This window comes from Myodes glareolus, chromosome 5 (genome assembly GCF_982192425.1).
Source record: "Myodes glareolus chromosome 5, mMyoGla1.1, whole genome shotgun sequence".
In the NCBI taxonomy this organism is placed as follows: domain Eukaryota; kingdom Metazoa; phylum Chordata; class Mammalia; order Rodentia; family Cricetidae; genus Myodes; species Myodes glareolus.
The window spans coordinates 45,725,039-45,737,083 of record NC_142030.1 but is presented as its reverse complement, the minus strand read 5'-3'; the positions used below and the strand labels follow the sequence as shown (position 1 = coordinate 45,737,083).

Genomic DNA, 12,045 nt, shown 5'->3' with positions numbered 1-12,045 from the left:
AATCCCTGTGCTGAATAAGGATAGCCTTCCTAGTACCTTCTGTCCCTGGAAGGGGAAAATGGCCCAGACAATGCAAATTGTTTATACACCCAAGTCCTGTGCATGGCAACTGTAATCCTCTTCGTGTCCGGACCTCTGAGTCAGGTGCTTCCCTTGGCTTTTTTGTACTTAATTGTAAAGACATAGTTATATTTGTATTATGGAATGTGGGGAAGTTGTTTAATCTTCTTTATGCTTGTCCTTCACACCTTAAATTTTATCTTAATGTAATCATTTATAAAAAGACAACTGAGAGAAAAAACCCTCTATAGTAAATTATTTATGAGTAAAGTCAGTTCTTAGAGTAATATTTATAAATAGGAAAAAAACTAAATTGTACGTGCCCATGAATTTCTGACCTCACAGTTGTTAGTTCTTAGATTTCCTCACGTCTCCAGGAAGCCTGTGTCAATCACTCTCTTTCTGCAGACAAAGGGCTCAGTGGCCCATATCCTACTCACTTGCTAGGTCATCAGACAGGCTCCAAAGCTACAGAGAAACCCTGGCTCACAATAACCAAAAGAAAAAAGAAAATAGACCCCAAGGTCGTTACAGTTTCCTCAGTCTTGCCTTCACCTGTGTTTCTGGTTCTTACTCCCAAGAGCAAATACAGCAGGCTCTCTCTACCATAGTAGGACGGTCTCACTAAAGCAGACTGTCTAAGAACGATTCAGGAGCTACCTTCGGACCCAATTCCCTCACTGTGACATTCTTGCTGACTGTAACAGAGATAGCAGATCAGCCAGGAGATAAAGTTTGATTACAGTTAGCCCAGTAGTTACCTGGTACTTTCTCCTTTGTGTTCACATTAGTTCTAAGACATCGTTAGTGAGCTTGGGTGTTAAAGAGTAGAAGGAGTGTGGTTTGTTCCAAACCTTTAAGAAGCATGCTAATTTCCTCCCCCAGTTATCTTGTAATTTACAGTGAGGTTCTTTGGACCCCACTTTACTTGAAAAGGGAGTGGGTGTAAATTCAACTTTGCAGACAAGAGGAGGAAAGAAATGCCCAGAGAGTCAGCAAATTTGGACTTTAAGAGGCCACATGAACTTTTTCCAGACTTTGTCAGGAGGTCACCAAATCTCTAATCTCAGGTCCTTCCCTTCTTGGCTAAATTAGCATTAACTTGTTATCTAGCTGGTTTTCAAAGTCTCCAATTTCGAGACCTCATGGAATTTTCAGTCTGAAAGGCTTCTTTTCCCATGTGCTGGGACAAGGGGAGATGGGTCCATGATAATACTGCTTTCTAGCAAGGAACTGAGGCTGTCGGGAGTGGATTCTGTAGCCGGTAGGTTTTCTTCACCTTGAGTACGACACCTGAGCACCCAAAGTCCCATCAGGACTGTGTTCCTGCTTAGGAACCTAGACCTTCTGAATCTTAACATACCTAGTTTCCAAGTCCTTTGAACAAGACTGAATCTGAGGATGTCAGTGTGTTACTAAGACCACATCTCTTTCCCCATCTATTATGCAGACTTATTGTGTCATGTACGTGTTATGGCTAATAGACCACTCATACTATTCTAGCCAAGTAATGACATGTACATTGGACCAGCGCCCAAGAGAATAGCACCCATTGATCCAGAGCGGGTCGTGTGTCCATCTGTACCTCCAAGAAGCAGAATAGTGTTTTCCCCAGTCCCTGCACCACTAGTGAGAATGGAGGAACCCTAGAATCAAGCTGAGTGTTCCCTCTAAGGAGGAAGGATTCTCTGGCTATACATTTGCGTTCTTGTTTGTTTGTCTTGTCGCATGATCTCACATAGCCCAGGTTGGCCTCACTATGTAGATGGGCATGACATTGAGTTTCTGATCCTCCTGCCTCTACATTTTAAGTATTGGAGTACAGACAACAAATTATGCCTAGTTTATGTAGTGCTGGGGATGAGCCCAGGGCTTTGTGTATGCTAGGCAAGTAGTCTACCAACTGAGCTACATCTTAGCATCTGCTGCTTGCTTTTTTGTTTGTTTGTTTGTTTTTGTTTGTTTGTTGGCAAACCCAGGCTGACCTCAAACTCATATCCTCCCTGCTTCAGTCTCTGGACTGCCGGGACTACGAACATGGACTCCTTGTGAGTTTGTATTCATAGAATTAGGCGGGAGACATGAAGAGGAAGGTGCCATGATGTTCTTCTTCAGAGGTCAGGCAGACCACACATGCTTGGGCATCAGTGTGACGACGAGCAGTGTGGCCGTGGTGATTTACAAACATCGCATGATCTTTCCTTAAGAGGAAATGAGCTCTGCTGCTTTAGGCGTTCTGTATTTGGACAAGTCAGCCGGAACTGATTGAAATTTGGTTTCAGGCTTTGGTAGGACCAGAGTCACCCTGCCCCAGCAAAGGCATTGCTTACTGAAGTCCAACCTGAACCCAGAGAGCACTGGGCAAGGTCCCCTGTCCAGCGGATTGGCATCTCTTATTACGCAGCCGACCACAGACATGGCTGTCCACAGAGCTGACTCAGCAGTGGGGAATAAATGCGCTTTGCTTACTTTTGGCTACAGTTGAGGGAACTTACTTTTGTCATGAGAGCTCACTCTGCTACCCTGACCCACATCACAGGTGCCTGCCATATCTGCCACTGGAAACCGTGAGCTGTGTCTTTCATCCACATTTTCTCTCTTAGGATCTGACTTCCCAGATGTATGATTTGAAAGTGCTCTAGGGCAGAAAGCCAAACGTGAGGTGGTGTTTGTCTGCCTTGCTCTCCTTGCTGGAGGATCTCAGTGGCCTCCACTGGGCAACTGTGCCTTCAAAGTTTTCTGGGCAGGTTTGCAGCCGGCTTTGTTCTTCTCTCCATGACAGGTGTGACTAAAACCTGTTGTTAGGGAGGGTTGGAGAGATGGACCAGTAGGTAAGAGCATTTGCGATAAAAGCATGAGGTCCCAGTTGCAAACAAAAACTGAGCATGGACTCACATGGCTCTCACTCCAGCTCTGTGGGGGTCAAAAGCAGGAAGATCACTGGGGTTTGCTGGCCACCAGTCTAGCTCCAAGTTCAATGAGAGACCCTTTCTTAAGGAAATAAAGTAGAGAATGATAAATCAGGACACACAATTTCATCCTGTGGCCTCTTCATGCTTGTATCCCCCACCACACACACATACACACCCACACACATGCACGCACGTGTGCACACATGCACACACACTATGACTAAAGCAAAAATAAATCTGACTACTGACCAACCTTAGTTTCATCTCACAAGCCCCCTTATATGCACAGAAGGCTTACTGAGATGCTGAAGACAGGTCTAGGCCTCCTTTAAAGTTAATATTTAATTAGCAGACACAGAAATGGCATTTTCATATATGTTTTATTCTTGCTGATTCATCTTCCACACTCCTCTCCTTCCTGCCCCCCATTCCCCCTGCTGGTCTTCCCTCTTTCCCAACAGGCCCATTTCCACTTTCATATCACATATTCTATCACCTAGGATATATATCTCACCTAGGATCTTTCCCCTGTCCTTTCTCATTTCATGACTTCCCACATATGTACATACATGTATAATAAATATGTATATTTAAACACAAACACATATGTTAAAGCTAGGTTATGCATATAAGGACAAAGGTAATATTTATCTCTTATTCCAAGTGTCATAGTAATTTCCAGTTCATCTATGTCCTTGCAAATGTCGTGATTCCAGTTTTTCTATGACTAATTCCTTTTGAACTATATTTTCTTTATGCATTCATCAATTGACAAGTGTCTATGTTGTGGTTACATTTCTTAGTTCTTATGACTAGCGCAGCAATAAACATGAACATGACAGTAATTCTATGGCATGTTGGCTCCTGTAGGATTATAAGCCCAGGAGTGGGAGAGCTGGGTCACATGGTTGTATATTGACTTCGAGTCCTTCAGATTTGTGTCCCAAAGTGTGATAGCTGGGTCACATCATTGTATATTGACTTAGGGTCCTGCAGGCATGTGCCCTGGAGTTGGGAGAGCTGGCTCATACGGTTACCATCTCACCCAGTCAGAAGAACTAACTTCATGAAAACAAATTAGAACAGATGCTAAGGATATGTGAGAAAGGGGGAAGCCTCATCCCACTGCTGGCAGGAATATAAAATTGTGCAGCTGCTGTGAACTCAGCACAGAGGTTTCCCAGACAATAAAAAAGTGCCCTCCTGCCAACAGCCTCCTCTTAAAGGACTTAGGGGGTAGAAGGAGTGGCCCTTGCGTTACTGCTCGATTTTGTTGTCTTTTTCTCCCTGACAGATGTGAGCATTTAGTAAAAGAACTTCACAGAAATGGAAGGGGAGGTGGGCTTACTGTTAGAAAATCTGTTCAAATCCCAGTCGGGCTCAACGCCCGTGCATATAAAACAGAATGAAAGCTACCTTTGAGAGTTGTGGTGGTACACATAGTATTTTCCAGACTTGCTGCCTTTCATCGGTATGTTGACGGAGGATAGGAAAATTTAGCTGTGGTGATATTTAATCATACCCCCCAATAGCATTTCCTCTTTCCGAATAGACAACTCTTAGAATCAGAAGTGTATGGAGGGCTTCATTATGACAGAGCAACCAAATCCAAAATTGCAATTTGAAAGAAAGTGCATGCCTCTTAAGTATGTCTGTCAACCACTGCTCTTTTAAAAGAGGTTTACATTTCTTTCTTTTTAAAGAAAGTGTCAACCATAAAATTTGAATCGTTATGGAGTCCTATGGAAAGAGAGCTGTGTTAAAAGGATTAGTGTATTTGAGTGTAGGTTATCTCTAGTGTTATTAACAGCTGTGTAATCAAGGTTTATAACCTGTTGAGAACAATGGACTAACTATTTTAAGCACAATTAGCATTGCTAAAGATCAGCGTTTGTATGCCTAGTGAGGATGGTAATGTATCTTTGGAGCAAGGATGGTAAGGCATGCTTAGAAGGTGACAGAAGCCTTTCTAGCTCTGCCTATGCTCTGGAGTTTTCTAAGATGATGTTCTGTGTGCTCCATTCAGGAGGGATGACTGTCTCCTTCTACTATAAGCCTCTTTAGAGAAAAGCCACATGGATGAACTGGCGTGGGAGGTCCTTCTGTTTATGTGTTAATTTTATTGGTTAATGAATAAAGAAACTGCCTTGGCCTGTTGTTAGGGCAGAACCTAGGTAGGCAAGGAAAACCGGACTGAATGCTGGGAGAAGGATGGCGGGTAGAGAGCTGCTATGGAGCCGCCGCCAGAGTCAGACATGCTGAAACTTTGCCGGTAAGCCACTGCCACCTGGCAATACACAGATTAATGAAGATGGGTTCAATTAAGATGTAAGAGTTAGCCAATAAGAAGCTAGAGCTAATGGACCAAGCAGTGATTTAAATAATATGGTTTCTGTGTAATTATTTCCGGGCTAAGCAGCCGGGCAGCTGGGAGGAACAAGTGGTCCCCTCTTCCAACAATGAACAAAATCTTCCCTTCTGCCTGTGTTTCTTTCATACCATAAAATTTAGAGACATATATAATGCTTAAAATTTTTAACCCTACTAAATATTAGTATGCTAACTTTTTTATAGAGTTTGAATTATTTTAATTATGTAATTGCTTGTTTTATTCCTTTTTTAGCAACAAAGTGATGGGTTTCATTATCACATTTTAATGCATAATTGCTCTAAAAATTACCATACTAGTTTTCAAGTCTTTTTATTCTAACAGGAAGTTATACAACATATTAGGAGTCTTTAAAAAGAAAACATGAAAGGCCTGGAGGTTCGATGGTAGAACACTCACCTAGCATGTACAAGGCCCTTGGTTTGATCCCAGCACTGCAACAAAGGGAAACAAAACAAAACCATTATAAACGCACACACAAACATATATCTGAACACTTGCATAAATACTTTAAAACATTGTAGAAACTAATATCTGCAGTACTTCCTATATCCATTTCCATTTGTGTCTTCCGAGAGAATATTTGTTTTTGATGTAAATACTTGTGTATAGATTTCTCTTTAGCCATTCACATATGTATTGACTCTGAAAATATTTCATATTTAATATTTGTCCTGAGAAGCCCCAAAGTCAGTACAGTACAATTAAATAGATGTCATTTGTCTCAGCTTGTTCCCTGTGTCTTTCTATTCTACTTGAAATAATTGAATTACATTAGCTACTTGAGAAATGTATCTGCTTCTTGGGTTTTCTCTCTGAGGTGCTTTATGTGGTGATGATGTGTTTATCAGTCTCAAAGCCTGTCTATTTTGATTATTATTGTTTGAGTCCCTACTGTCAAATCTGCCTTCACAGACAGCTTTCTCAAAGGTCTTTGTGGCTTATCAGAGCGTCACCCCAGTAGATGCAGGGAAAGCGGTCACCTTTATGTATTTGTCCGAGCAGCCAGGACTCATGGCTGACCTCCAAGGTGTCAGCTGAGGACCTGGACGATCTGATTATTTGGGATGTCATATGACTGGACGCTTACCCTTGCAGTCACAAAGCCCTGCACCGAATATTCCTTTGCCTGTAGAAAGAATTAAGATTAGGTGTAGGACTGCATTCTTGACAGATTCTGGTGCCACCTCTCACATCAGGGTGTTTGCAAATACCTTGTTGCTTCAGACCATGGGCAAAGAGCAGCTCGAATGATCCCTTTAATTCAGGAGAACCACAGAACTTTGTTGAAAATTAGTTATTTAGATCTGGTCTATGTTGGTGTTCCCTAACATTTTAGGGAATAAATTCCTTGCTTTAAAGTAAACATTTATCCCATAGCCAGTGTATAAAACAAATTGAGTTTTGCAAAGCTGTTCGAATTCACAGTGGGGGGTGGGGTGAGTCCAGAGTGTTGCTTCCCTAGCCTAGTCGTGTCTTAATGTTGCCTCTTTTAGGCTCCTTGAGGTTCCATGGGGGTGTACTCCAAAGTCATGGCAAAAATGGACCTTGGAGAATGCCTGGTAGCCACCACATTCACATCCTCTATATCCCATATTGCTTTATTTGCAAATTCCTAACCCTCTGACATGTTTCCCAGAAGTCTTTCTTTTTCAGGGCGATAGACAAAGATTGGGGGTGCAGGCGTCTCATGCACAACTTGACATTGAACATTTTGTTCAGTTCCTTCGACTTGGCACGCCCTTGACTCTACAGTAGACGTAGTCAGGCAGGCAAGTGAAATGCTTGATGTGTCTTGAGATGTTTAGCAAGAAAATGTGTCCATGTGATTGGACTTAAAATAGTTGTAGGTCTCTGTAAAGATCATTCCAGCACCAGCACCTGGTTGTGCTGTTGTAACCAGAGATCCTCAGAACTCAGTCATATCACTGTATGCAGAAGAAATGCCTGTGGCTGACTTCTTCATGAGAGAACTCCAGCCAGATTCAAGACTTTCTTTCCAGGACATTTGCTTTATTTCAATACCATAAATTCTTAACTGGATCCGTTATAAAATAGCAGCTGTTAGAAGCTGGAGGCACCGCAGGAGAGCAAGGCCAGTTTTGCACATATTTCCCAGTATACCACTAAATATATAGAAAGGTTTAATATATATATGAGCAGGAACTGAACCCACTCTGCTACGAGAAAAAGTGAGAAAGCCCACCACTCGGACCGGCTACTTTCAAACCCAGGGATGTATATGCTTGTAAAGTCTCTTAAATAGCAAACGTGGATTGAACTACTTTGAAATGGATTTATAGTGGTTCTTTTAAATTGCGCTATAGATGAGAAAACGCCTCCTGGTTCCCAAGGGTAAAGCCCTTGCGTACTGAAGGGACATGACTTCGAGAGGATCCTAGTCAGCCTGGGGTATTTATCATCTGATGTCTCCATAGCAAAGCTCAGGTGAAGAGTGGGGCCTGGATCTCTCCTTCAATAAGGTGTTAAAATCTCAACAGTCCCTATCCTGGTGGCCACACCCACACGAGGTTCTAGACAGACATGAAACCTTGTGTAATTCTCACGCTGACCAGAATCTCTACAATGGCTTCCCAATAAAATTCAAAGGAAGATCCACAAGTGATAGAGTTCATTGACAAATTATCGTCATCAAGGAAAATGAAGCTTCCATTCATCTTCTAGTTAGTAAGATGGTGTGATCATGTTTCAGTCTTTGCTCATTCCCTTAAAACTCTCCTTGCTGGGGACTTCAGTCCTTTATAGTGTTTCTCAGAGCCTCTAGGCCGTTAGTTAAAAATATCTTCATAAATGCAGCAAAAAAAAAGAAAATTATAATTTTCTGAAGAGTTTCTTAATCTTCACCTGACTTTACCACTTGGTTGCTTTCTTGTTGTAGATAAGATGTCCAAGCCTTCCATTTATTAGAAATGGGCAATGTGTTTAAGAATTAAACCATATGGGAGTTCCTGCTCCATTACTCATTGGTACCTTGACCTTGTTAAAGTGTCTTACGAGCCCTGAGCCTTGTTCCTTCACTTGGAAAATGGGGCTAATAATAATTCTCCTTCTTGGGACTCTTTGGAAAGTTACATGCAAATGGAGCTTATTAACACTCCATGATTAACCGTTTTAAAGAATAAGATGTTTAGCTGGAATGATGGCCCAGCGGTTAAGAATCCTTTCTGCTCTTGCAGAGGCTCCTGGTTCAGTTTCCAGCATCCCCTATGGCAGCTCATGGCTGTCTGTAACTACATGTCCAAGGGATGGAACATCCCCTCGGGCCCCTGGAGGCACCAGGGACGCACCTGGTGCACATGCAGGCAAATGCACTTAAAATAAAAAGAAAGCCTGAAAACAGAAGGTTTCATTTTGGCCTGAGGTTAGATAACGACCATAGATTAATGCCTGGCCAGCAGCATCACTGTGGTAAAGTGGGATTCGCAGCAGCCACGGCTTTCACCAGAGCCTGGGGAATCCTGTGCCTCTCTGTGGCTGATCGGGCGGTAGGGAATGATGGCTTGCCTTCACCTGCACGACTCCTGGTATGACTCGGTACCACTCCCTGTCGTTATTCATTTGGGGTTGTGGGGGTCTCTTAGCCAAGTATGGGTCACTAGATAGTATTCTGGAAGAGTAGGCCTTTATTCTTTCTACCTGTCGATCATTTACTGTGTTTAGCACGGCATCCAGTCCGAAGGGATCGCCTACTCGTTGTGCACCGTTTGCACACCTCACGTAACACACTACCGTGGACTCATTCTGACAATGCCAATATAAGGCCAGTAGCAGTTGAGTGCAGAGAAACCCTGGATGTGTGACAGACACTGTGGAGCATGTGAGCAAGGAGGGACATCATGTACTTATTTTTCTCAAAATAAGGATTAGAATCAGGACAGTGGCTGCCAGGGACAGGGTGGTGGGGATGACACCTTGAAGGACAGAGTGTCTAAAAAGGATCAAAAATAGACCTGACAAAAAGCCAGCTGACAGTTTAATATTAGCATCATCATCATCGTCATCATCATCATCATCTTCTTCTTCTTCATCATCATCATCATCATCATCATCATCATCATCATCTATGCCCCAGCAATGCTGAAGCATGCATGGGCAGCCTGTTTATGGTGGTTCTCCAGTTGTTCTTATCCTGGGCAGTCCTAGATGCTTGTGTTATTGTCATACCCAAGGTTCCACAGTCTTCCTTTATGCTGTCTGTCCAGCATTTTGGGGGACCTTCCTCTTCGCCTTATCCTGGGCACTCCTCCAAGCAGTGCTATCTTCGAGTATCTATCATCATTCATTCTCATAAGCATGGCCGAAGTATCTCAAGCGCTGTTGCTATGACCTGTAGTTTACTTCCTTCTGTAGATGGAGATGTTCCTCAATGTCATTGTTGCACAGCCTGTCTCTTTGTGTGACGCCTAAAATCCTCCTGAGACACGCCCTCTCAAACACATTCAGTCACTGTTCTGAGGAGCATTCATTGTCCAGGTTTCGGAATATTAAAGAAGGCAGCTCAAGAAAAAGTGTCTCATGTACTTGTAATTTGTTGATGTCTTTAAGTCTCTTGCTGACCAAACCTTTCCTAGTGCCTGGAATGCAACCCTCACTACCCACTTCTAAACAATCTCAGTAATAAAATATTTTCCCTGGAAGATATTGTCATGTTTAGCTGACTTGAACAGTTGTTGAAGTTCCTGCTGAGTCTTAGTAGTATATTTCAGCTCCAAAGTAGTATTCTCTACTACTTATGTTTGAATAACCCTAAATTCCCAGGAAAGTTAATCTGGGGAACTCCGAGATATGCTGGACTCAGTACATGGGGACTCAGCTTCCAGAGTTGGTTCCGAAAACTCTAGTATGATGCTCAGTGCCTTTGGTACTGTGTGTGTCCCAACTGTGGAAAGTGCATTAGGCATTTAAATACATAAAAAATAAGCATCTATTTATCCAATGATTGACAGTTCGGGGAATCCTTTTTGAATTACATTGGTGCTGTGCATAACTACTTGAACAGAATATACAGTAGAGGGTAGGGAGAGAGATGAAACATTTTTGCTTGCTAAGTACAGACTTTAGTTCAATGTGAAATGCCTTTATTTAATCTATCTGCCGTTGCTAGAGAGAGGATGGGATTGTTTAGAAGCTGGGCAGCCTGACTGTGATGGTCCCACCAAAAGGTAGACTTCTAGCTTTCTTTGAGAATTGTTCTCGCTGTTTTTTTTTTCTCATCTCTTCTGTCTGAAGTTGTCCCTAGTGTGTAGGATTCCCCGTGAGGAAGCGATGGGAACCATTAAGATTGGTCTGAAGACAATATGGACACAAATTCAGTCCTCTATGCAGCTAGTTGCACGCCAGGGAACTAGGGATGCCTTGCCTCATCCCTCCTTTCTTTTTGTAAAATAAGTGCTGGGAGCTCCTGCATGGTGAGATGATTAAACGGGAGGCAGCATGAAGTGTCCCCATGTGGCTGACATAGCACCTACGAGGATGGTGTCCCCTGCCTCTCTTTTCCCTTCTCCATGCTGAAGTACGTGTATATCCTCTGAGGCAAACACAGAAGACGTCTCTATGGAATGATGGTAATTCAGAGGCGATATCAACATGGTGTTTACCATGGCTTATCTGTGCAACGACCAATACCAATTACACTGTTTATAGCCTGACCTGTGACCTGAGCCTCCCTAGGCTCTACTTAACGATACAAAGGTTGAACAAGCGAAATCTGGACTTCAGACCAGCCCTGAAACACCGCATATCTCCTGTTCAGCTGAATGAGGTAGCAGTTCCATACATGGGGTTGGAAGAGTTCATTTTCAGTTCAAGTACTCCGGAATCAGGAAGGTGGCAGGATCAGGGCAGCTGTCCTCAGCTTGCTCATTTGGCTTCTGAGGGGGACGAATACACTATAGAGAGGAAAGGAAAGAAAGAGGGACTCAGCCAGATCCCGATACTCATGGCTGTTTGCGTCAGGTCAGTAGCAACGAGGGGAACTACCCACGGGAGCCTTTCCTTGTTTCCTTCGACCTCTGCAGCAGTTAGCAGCCTGGCGTGTGCCTGGTCTTGTTTGGTTTGCGGCTCATGTGACTGTCAAGCTGCTTTGGACCGGAGGAAGGCTGTTTTGCTTTTTCCTTACTTACAGTCATTCTATAAGGATCCGGTTATCCACATAAGATGTGAAGAAGATTCTTACAGGGATACAGTGGCTACGTAGGCTAGGTGTCACTGACACAATGTATTAGAGATTATCTCCTGTGAGCTTCAGATCAAACTGTTCTCTCATGTTCGGTGTATGCAAGTGTCTGTGTGTGTGTGTGTGTGTGTGTGTGTGTGTGTGTGTGTGTGTGCACGTGTGTATGTGTGTGTGTATGTGTGTGTGTGTAATCTAGCTCCCTTAAGGATCTTGGCTTCTTGGCTTCAAGTACGTCTTATGTCTTGCCTTTCCCACTTCTTCCTTATAACTGAGCCCCAGGCATGTTTCTAATCCCCTTGTTAGCTTAGTCTTTAGCCCCATGTGACTCCATGGCAAACAGTCACAGGGACCCATGTGTTCTTCTTGTTTTTGTCCATTGTCACCCTTGCAGCTTTGTTGGGAGGCCAGGAGTAGCACGTTTAAGACTATACCCTCTGCTTGTGTTGTAGTGGGAGGCCTTTAGCGTCGCTAAGCCTCCCACTCAAAGC

The 12,045-nt window shown here is 43.2% G+C and overlaps 1 protein-coding gene across 12 annotated transcripts in view; it reads left to right on the top strand.

The window, feature by feature from the left end:
• Positions 1-12,045, top strand: part of Thrb (thyroid hormone receptor beta) — a 337,375-nt gene that overhangs the window by 100,524 nt on the left and 224,806 nt on the right. Inside the window, exon 1 of one of the 12 annotated variants that reach the window (XM_087906288.1) lies at positions 5,226-5,244. The exons of 10 other annotated variants lie outside the window; for them this stretch is intronic. The gene's annotated coding sequence lies outside the window, so the exon portion shown is untranslated. Of the gene's footprint in view, positions 1-5,225; positions 5,245-11,317; positions 11,338-12,045 lie in introns of those variants that run through there. One more of the 12 variants, XM_087906287.1, reaches the window with a different exon arrangement.